Consider the following 9,958-nt stretch of genomic DNA (forward strand, 5'->3'; position numbering starts at 1 on the left):
ATAGTGAAGCCCTGCTCTGCAGAACATCATCATCCTCCTTATCTACACAGAGAAACCAAGGGAGTCCCCCTGACAGATCCCACGGACTGTCCGAGGCAGCAGGCTCTGACTGGGAGGTAGAAGTTCTCCTGCCCTGACACCTTCTCAGCACCTCTGACACCAGCAGCTCCTGCACACAGAAGGCTCCTGCTTCGCCCCCAGCACCTCTGCAGGCAGAGCTCAGCTCCAAGCACAGGAACAAGCCCAGCGCCTCCTCCTCACCCATCCCCTGCTCCTACAGCTGGGATGGCACCAGCACATCTCCTGACAGCTTCTCCTCCCTTTAGAGCACGCACCCACCATGTGTTTCAAGGCAACACTAAAACAGGATTGCAAAGTCAAAGAACATGTACCTGGATGCGCAGGGCAGCCACGGGAAATGCAGCCTCCCGAGGGAGGGGTCTTCTCTGCACTGGTTACTGCAGGGCTCTGGCTCCTTAAATACCCAACGCTCAGCGTGGGGGCCCCGTCACAATGGGTGTCTCCACAGCGACCGCCAGGCCTTTGTGATGGCTTCAGAGCATGCAACTCTGTCTGAGGACAGGTGAGCAGTCAACAGAGAGTTGATGGGTCAGGTTTAAAGGGAGAACAGCCATGGGAGACATTACTGTGGGCATCTGCTAGACACCACCTGATCAAGAGGACTCTGTGGATGAAGCACTCTACAGACAGATAGGAAGAGCCTCACGCTCGCAGGCCCTTGTTCTCATGGGGGACTTCAACCACCCTGACATCTGTTGGAGCAATGGTACGGCCCAGCACAAGCAATCCAGGAGGTTCCTCGATTGTGTGGAAGATAACTTCCTTCTGCAAGTAATGGAGGAGCCGACAAGGAGGGGTGCCATGCCAGACCTCATGCTCACCAACAGGGAAGGGCTCATTGGAAATGTGACACTCCAGAGCAGCCTTGGTTGCAGCCATCATGAGATGGTCGAATTTGAGATCCTCAGCACAGTGAGAAGAGCGTGCAGCGAGCTCACTGCCCTGGACTTCAAGAGAGCAGACTTTGGCCTCTTCAGGAACCTGCTTAGTAAGGTTCCATGGGATATAGCCCTAGAGGGCAGGGGAGCCCAAGGTTGTTGGTTGATATTCAAGGATCTCCTACTACAAGCTCAAGAGTATTGCATCGCAACTAGAAGGAAGTGCAGCAGGACGGCCAGGAGACCTGACTGGATGGATAAGGAGCTGCTGAGGAAACTCGGAAGGAAAAAAAAGGCTTATAAAAGGTGGAAGCAAGGACAGGCAGTCTGGGAAGAATACAGGGATGTTGTCTGAGAAGCTATGGACCAGGTTAGGAAAGCTAAGGCCCAGTTAGAATTAAACTTGGCTAGGGGTGTGAAAGATAACAGGAAGGGATTCTATAGTTACATTGCAAATGAAAGATAGGGTAGGGACAACGTAGGCCCCCTCCAGAAACTATCAAGAGAACTGGCTACCCTAGATTTGCAGACGGCTGAGGTTCTTAATGACTTCTTTGCCTCTGTCTTCACTGGCAAAGGCTCTGACCGCACCACCCAAGTCTTGGAATGCAGACACAGGGAACGTGAGAATAAAGACCCTAGGCCCACTGTAGGAGAGGATCTGGTTTGAGACCATCTTTAAAAACCTAAACGTACACAAGTCCATGGGACCTGGACATCCATCTGCGGGTCCTGAAGGAGCTGGCAAATGAAGTTGCTAAGACACTGGCCATCATATTTGAAAAATCATGGCACTCAGGTGAAGTTCCTGATGACTGGAGAAAGGGAAATATGACCCCATTTTTCAAGAAGGGGAAAATGGATGAGCCAGGGAATTACAGACCAGTCAGTCTCACCTTTCCTCAGTCCTCAGTCTCCTCTCAGCACCTGAGGTTCACGGACTCAATCCAAATACACCATGGGGCTCATGAAAACCTTTGGGATTTGTCAAGCCTTGCAGATTGCACAGCACATTTTAGGATTCCGAGTGCAGGAAGATTGCAAAGGGCAACGGATAAAAGTTATTTTGAATTTTTTTTTCTTACTTTTCAGTTTAGAAATTTCTGTGACTTCGGGAATGCCTGGCACAGGGATCACTAGAACCTGCCAGCACCCCTCCTGCCTTCCGCAATGCCCAGTGGGCTTGCGTGGGCCTTGACTGTCCCCTTGTGCTGAGCTCCCAGGGACAGATTTACAGGAGGGTGAAAATTTCTGAAACCGTTCTAGCACTGATTATATTTGAAAAGTATGTAGTTTGCAAAGAAAGCCTTTGAACATATGTTAAAATTTTGTAACTTTGCTGTTCTGTATTTTAGGTACTGTTCCAGTAGGTGATTGTGTTTAGAAATCATAAATCAATAGAGAAGCTTCATACGCTGAATACTGCAGTTCTGTTGGTTTGTATCTTAGGTACTTTATAACTAAAGGCTACAATGGTGACTTTAGGAATAGAGACAAATATAACCTAACCCTAACCCTTACCCTAACCCTAACCCTAACCCTAACCCTAACCCTAAAACCCTAAAACCCTAAAACCCTAAAACCCTAAAACCCTAAAACCCTAACCCCATAAAACCCTAACCCCATAAAACCCTAACCCTAACCCTAACCCCCTAACACCCTAACACCCTAACACCCTAACGCCCTAACGCCCTAACCCCCTAACGCCCTAACCCCCTAAAACCCTAACCCTAACCCTAACCCAGCAGAGAACCCTAACCAGCAGAGAAGCTGTGGCTGCCCCATCCTTCGCAGTGTTCAAGGCCAGGTTGGATGGGAGTCAGGTTTGCTCTGAAGCAGTGCTTTGTCCAGCTCTGATAATCACAAGGGATAGCAGATAAATTCCAACTTGATTGTAAAGTTCACTATTTGTACTTCTGACTCGGATGAGTCTGGGCTGCACAAGAGAGGCTCGGCATGGCCTTAGAATTGTAGAATCATAGAATAGTTAGGGTTGAAAAGGACCTTCAGACCATCTAGTTCCAACCCCCCTGCTATGGGCAGGGCCACCTCACACTAAACCATGTCACCCAAGGCTCTATCCAAAATGACCTTGAACACTGCCAGGGATGGAGCATTCACGACTTCCCTGGGCAACCTCTTCCAGTGCCTCACCACCCTTACAGTCAAGAACTTCTTCCTTATATCCAATCTAAACTTCCTCTGTTTATGTTTGAGCATGTTACCCCTTGTCCTATCACTACAGTCCCTAGTGAAGAGGCCCTCTCCAGCATATTAATAGGCCTCCTTTAGATACTGGAAGGCTGCTATGAGGTCTCCACGCAGCCTTCTCTTCTCCAGGCTGAACAGCCCCAACTTTCTCAGCCTGTCTTCATATGGGAGGTGCTCCAGTCCCCTCATCATCCTTGTGGCCCTCCTCTGGACTTGCTCCAACAGTTCCATGTCCTTTTGATGTTGAGGACACCAGAACTGCACACAATACCCCAAGCGACTGCACACAGCTGGCTCATGTTCATTTTCTCATCAAAAATCCTTTTGTCTGTGTTCTTTATTTCCTAGTATAACACTGCTGACATTTTTCCTTTGGCGTATAAAGTATTCTACGGATGACTGAAAATGGGAAGAGTATTGATACAGTTGGAAGTTCTCAGCTCTTTCTAGCTTAGTCCAGAGCCACTAAGAGTCCTTTCCCATTTGACCACTGCTTCCACTTGCAGTGCTTTTAAGTTGCCTTCAACCACAGATTGATCTTAATAACAACCAAGCATCCTGTGCTGAGAGCAGGGGAGCAATGATTCAAAGAGCAGATGACGGAGGTCTCATGGGGAGAAGCAAAGGACTGTGCCCAGCAGAGCATGGCCAGCAGCCACCTCCAGTGCCAGACACCAAGAGAGCTGCCTGAACGCACCCTCCCCAGGCCTGGGCTGCACTTTCCCCCCACTCCCTGCCCATGTCTCTGCCGCCTGGAGCTGTCCCTGCCAGGAGCTGCTGCTCTGGGCCCAGCTCTGCTCCCTCTCAGTGCTCCCAGAGCCCATCCCATGGGCTGTGTGCTCAGCTCTGCCCTGCACACCCCTCCCGGCAGCAGGGCTCTGCCCAGGAGCATCTCTGCCTGTGCAGGGTCTCAGGAGAAGCTCACACAAGTCCTGACAAGACTCTCGGTGCCTTCTCCAAAGCAGAGAAGGAAATTCCCAGCTCCCACTGCCCAACCTGCCCACCAAGAGTGGAAAACATCAGAGCTCAGAATCCTTCCTTTGAAGGCAAATGCTGCCTCAGTGTCTTTCAGAAGGACCCTCTGAACTCAGAGTCATGTGGAGCTCTGAGCAGCCCTGACTCACACAGCACCTTCTCCAGTGCACAAGAACGCTTTTCCTTTCCTTTCCTTTCCTTTCCTGCCAGGTGTTGTTCCTTCCCCCCGAGCTTCTCCCCCAGCACTGTGGGGAGCTCCCGGGCAGGCTGAGTGTGGGGGTTGGAATGCATCGAAACTGTCAGAGACCATGGGAAGGAGGAACCACAGCAGGCAATTAGGAGTGACCCGTCCCTGACTGGTACTTGGAAGATGTTGGAACTGGCAAGGAACAAGGACGTCGGAACTGGCAAGAGGATGTTGATAGACCTTTCGCCTAATGTAATTGCAAGGCAAACACAGATGTGCTTGGCAAATACCTCTGGGTCCGTGCCTTTCATCCTCATAGCTGAGTGCTGACCCTGGCAGGAGGCAGAGCTCCTGCCCCTGCACACAGCCCCTAGGCTGCAGCGACCCTGCTCGCAAGGACAGAGATGGGCACCCCTCGCTGCACACCCGCAGTCACAGCCTGCAGCCAGCCCCGGGACAAAGGCCTGCCTTACACTGGCCATCGCACAGTGCATAGTGAAGCCCTGCTCTGCAGAACATCATCATCCTCCTTATCTACACAGAGAAACCAAGGGAGTCCCCCTGACAGATCCCACGGACTGTCCAAGGCAGCAGGCTCTGACTGGGAGGTAGAAGTTCTCCTGCCCTGACACCTTCTCAGCACCTCTGACACCAGCAGCTCCTGCACACAGAAGGCTCCTGCTTCGCCCCCAGCACCTCTGCAGGCAGAGCTCAGCTCCAAGCACAGGAACAAGCCCAGCGCCTCCTCCTCACCCATCCCCTGCTCCTACAGCTGGGATGGCACCAGCACATCTCCTGACAGCTTCTCCTCCCTTTAGAGCACGCACCCACCATGTGTTTCAAGGCAACACTAAAACAGGATTGCAAAGTCAAAGAACATGTACCTGGATGCGCAGGGCAGCCACGGGAAATGCAGCCTCCCGAGGGAGGGGTCTCCTCTGCACTGGTTACTGCAGGGCTCTGGCTCCTTAAATACCCAACGCTCAGCGTGGGGGCCCCGTCACAATGGGTGTCTCCACAGCGACCGCCAGGCCTTTGTGATGGCTTCAGAGCATGCAACTCTGTCTGAGGACAGGTGAGCAGTCAACAGAGAGTTGATGGGTCAGGTTTAAAGGGAGAACAGCCATGGGAGACATTACTGTGGGCATCTGCTAGAGACCACCTGATCAAGAGGACTCTGTGGATGAAGCACTCTACAGACAGATAGGAAGAGCCTCACGCTCGCAGGCCCTTGTTCTCATGGGGGACTTCAACCACCCTGACATCTGTTGGAGCAATGGTACGGCCCAGCACAAGCAATCCAGGAGGTTCCTCGATTGTGTGGAAGATAACTTCCTTCTGCAAGTAATAGAGGAGCCGACAAGGAGGGGTGCCATGCCAGACCTCATGCTCACCAACAGGGAAGGGCTCATTGGAAATGTGACACTCCAGAGCAGCCTTGGTTGCAGCCATCATGAGATGGTCGAATTTGAGATCCTCAGCACAGTGAGAAGAGCGTGCAGCGAGCTCACTGCCCTGGACTTCAAGAGAGCAGACTTTGGCCCCTTCAGGAACCTGCTTAGTAAGGTTCCATGGGATATAGCCCTAGAGGGCAGGGAAGCCCAAGGTTGTTGGTTGATATTCAAGGATCTCCTACTACAAGCTCAAGAGTATTGCATCGCAACTAGAAGGAAGTGCAGCAGGACGGCCAGGAGACCTGACTGGATGGATAAGGAGCTGCTGAGGAAACTCGGAAGGAAAAAAAAGGCTTATAAAAGGTGGAAGCAAGGACAGGCAGTCTGGGAAGAATACAGGGATGTTGTCTGAGAAGCTATGGACCAGGTTAGGAAAGCTAAGGCCCAGTTAGAATTAAACTTGGCTAGGGGTGTGAAAGATAACAGGAAGGGATTCTATAGTTACATTGCAAATGAAAGATAGGGTAGGGACAACGTAGGCCCCCTCCAGAAACTATCAAGAGAACTGGCTACCCTAGATTTGCAGACGGCTGAGGTTCTTAATGACTTCTTTGCCTCTGTCTTCACTGGCAAAGGCTCTGACCGCACCACCCAAGTCTTGGAATGCAGACACAGGGAACGTGAGAATAAAGACCCTAGGCCCACTGTAGGAGAGGATCTGGTTTGAGACCATCTTTAAAAACCTAAACGTACACAAGTCCATGGGACCTGGACATCCATCTGCGGGTCCTGAAGGAGCTGGCAAATGAAGTTGCTAAGACACTGGCCATCATATTTGAAAAATCATGGCACTCTGGTGAAGTTCCTGATGACTGGAGAAAGGGAAATATGACCCCATTTTTCAAGAAGGGGAAAATGGATGAGCCAGGGAATTACAGACCAGTCAGTCTCACCTTTCCTCAGTCCTCAGTCTCCTCTCAGCACCTGAGGTTCACGGGCTCAATCCAAATACACCATGGGGCTCATGAAAACCTTTGGGATTTGTCAAGCCTTGCAGATTGCACAGCACATTTTAGGATTCCGAGTGCAGGAAGATTGCAAAGGGCAACGGATAAAAGTTGTTTTGAATTTTTTTTTCTTACTTTTCAGTTTAGAAATTTCTGTGACTTCGGGAATGCCTGGCACAGGGATCACTAGAACCTGCCAGCACCCCTCCTGCCTTCCACAATGCCCAGTGGGCTTGCGTGGGCCTTGACTGTCCCCTTGTGCTGAGCTCCCAGTGACAGATTTACAGGAGGGTGAAAATTTCTGAAACCGTTCTAGCAGTGATTATATTTGAAAAGTATGTAGTTTGCAAAGAAAGCCTTTGAACATATGTTAAAATTTTGTAACTTTGCTGTTCTGTATTTTAGGTACTGTTCCAGTAGGTGATTGTGTTTAGAAATCATAAATCAATAGAGAAGCTTCATACGCTGAATACTGCAGTTCTGTTGGTTTGTATCTTAAGGTACTTTATAACTAAAGGCTACAATGGTGACTTTAGGAAAAGAGACAAATATAACCTAACCCTAACCCTTACCCTAACCCTAACCCTAACCCGAACCCTAACCCTAACCCCTAACCCTTAACCCTAACCCTAACCCTAACCCTAAAACCCTAAAACCCTAAAACCCTAAAACCCTAACCCCATAAAACCCTAACCCCATAAAACCCTAACCCTAACCCTAACCCCCTAACACCCTAACACCCTAACACCCTAACGCCCTAACGCCCTAACCCCCTAACGCCCTAACCCCCTAAAACCCTAACCCTAACCCTAACCCAGCAGAGAACCCTAACCAGCAGAGAAGCTGTGGCTGCCCCATCCTTCGCAGTGTTCAAGGCCAGGTTGGATGGGAGTCAGGTTTGCTCTGAAGCAGTGCTTTGTCCAGCTCTGATAATCACAAGGGATAGCAGATAAATTCCAACTTGATTGTAAAGTTCACTATTTGTACTTCTGACTCGGATGAGTCTGGGCTGCACAAGAGAGGCTCGGCATGGCCTTAGAATTGTAGAATCATAGAATAGTTAGGGTTGAAAAGGACCTTCAGACCATCTAGTTCCAACCCCCCTGCTATGGGCAGGGCCACCTCACACTAAACCATGTCACCCAAGGCTCTATCCAAAATGACCTTGAACACTGCCAGGGATGGAGCATTCACGACTTCCCTGGGCAACCTCTTCCAGTGCCTCACCACCCTTACAGTCAAGAACTTCTTCCTTATATCCAATCTAAACTTCCTCTGTTTATGTTTGAGCATGTTACCCCTTGTCCTATCACTACAGTCCCTAGTGAAGAGGCCCTCTCCAGCATATTAATAGGCCTCCTTTAGATACTGGAAGGCTGCTATGAGGTCTCCACGCAGCCTTCTCTTCTCCAGGCTGAACAGCCCCAACTTTCTCAGCCTGTCTTCATATGGGAGGTGCTCCAGTCCCCTGATCATCCTTGTGGCCCTCCTCTGGACTTGCTCCAACAGTTCCATGTCCTTTTGATGTTGAGGACACCAGAACTGCACACAATACCCCAAGCGACTGCACACAGCTGGCTCATGTTCATTTTCTCATCAAAAATCCTTTTGTCTGTGTTCTTTATTTCCTAGTATAACACTGCTGACATTTTTCCTTTGGCGTATAAAGTATTCTACGGATGACTGAAAATGGGAAGAGTATTGATACAGTTGGAAGTTCTCAGCTCTTTCTAGCTTAGTCCAGAGCCACTAAGAGTCCTTTCCCATTTGACCACTGCTTCCACTTGCAGTGCTTTTAAGTTGCCTTCAATCACAGATTGATCTTAATAACAACCAAGCATCCTGTGCTGAGAGCAGGGGAGCAATGATTCAAAGAGCAGATGACGGAGGTCTCATGGGGAGAAGCAAAGGACTGTGCCCAGCAGAGCATGGCCAGCAGCCACCTCCAGTGCCAGACACCAAGAGAGCTGCTTGAACGCACCCTCCCCAGGCCTGGGCTGCACTTTCCCCCCACTCCCTGCCCATGTCTCTGCCGCCTGGAGCTGTCCCTGCCAGGAGCTGCTGCTCTGGGCCCAGCTCTGCTCCCTCTCAGTGCTCCCAGAGCCCATCCCATGGGCTGTGTGCTCAGCTCTGCCCTGCACACCCCTCCCGGCAGCAGGGCTCTGCCCAGGAGCATCTCTGCCTGTGCAGGGTCTCAGGAGAAGCTCACACAAGTCCTGACAAGACTCTCGGTGCCTTCTCCAAAGCAGAGAAGGAAATTCCCAGCTCCCACTGCCCAACCTGCCCACCAAGAGTGGAAAACATCAGAGCTCAGAATCCTTCCTTTGAAGGCAAATGCTGCCTCAGTGTCTTTCAGAAGGACCCTCTGAACTCAGAGTCATGTGGAGCTCTGAGCAGCCCTGACTCACACAGCACCTTCTCCAGTGCACAAGAACGCTTTTCCTTTCCTTTCCTTTCCTTTCCTGCCTGGTGTTGTTCCTTCCCCCCGAGCTTCTCCCTCAGCACTGTGGGGAGCTCCCGGGCAGGCTGAGTGTGGGGGTTGGAATGCATCGAAACTGTCAGAGACCATGGGAAGCAGGAACCACAGCAGGCAATTAGGAGTGACCCATCCCTGACTGGTACTTGGAAGATGTTGGAACTGGCAAGGAACAAGGACGTCGGAACTGGCAAGAGGATGTTGATAGACCTTTCGCCTAATGTAATTGCAAGGCAAACACAGATGTGCTTGGCAAATACCTCTGGGTCCGTGCCTTTCATCCTCATAGCTGAGTGCTGACCCTGGCAGGAGGCAGAGCTCCTGCCCCTGCACACAGCCCCTAGGCTGCAGCGACCCTGCTCGCAAGGACAGAGATGGGCACCCCTCGCTGCACACCCGCAGTCACAGCCTGCAGCCAGCCCCGGGACAAAGGCCTGCCTTACACTGGCCATCGCACAGTGCATAGTGAAGCCCTGCTCTGCAGAACATCATCATCCTCCTTATCTACACAGAGAAACCAAGGGAGTCCCCCTGACAGATCCCACGGACTGTCCGAGGCAGCAGGCTCTGACTGGGAGGTAGAAATTCTCCTGCCCTGACACCTTCTCAGCACCTCTGACACCAGCAGCTCCTGCACACAGAAGGCTCCTGCTTCGCCCCCAGCACCTCTGCAGGCAGAGCTCAGCTCCAAGCACAGGAACAAGCCCAGCGCCTCCTCCTCACCCATCCCCTGCTCCTACAGCTGGGAT

This window comes from Psittacula echo (genome assembly GCF_963264785.1).
Source record: "Psittacula echo genome assembly, contig: SCAFFOLD_33, whole genome shotgun sequence".
Taxonomy (NCBI): Eukaryota; Metazoa; Chordata; class Aves; order Psittaciformes; family Psittacidae; genus Psittacula; species Psittacula echo.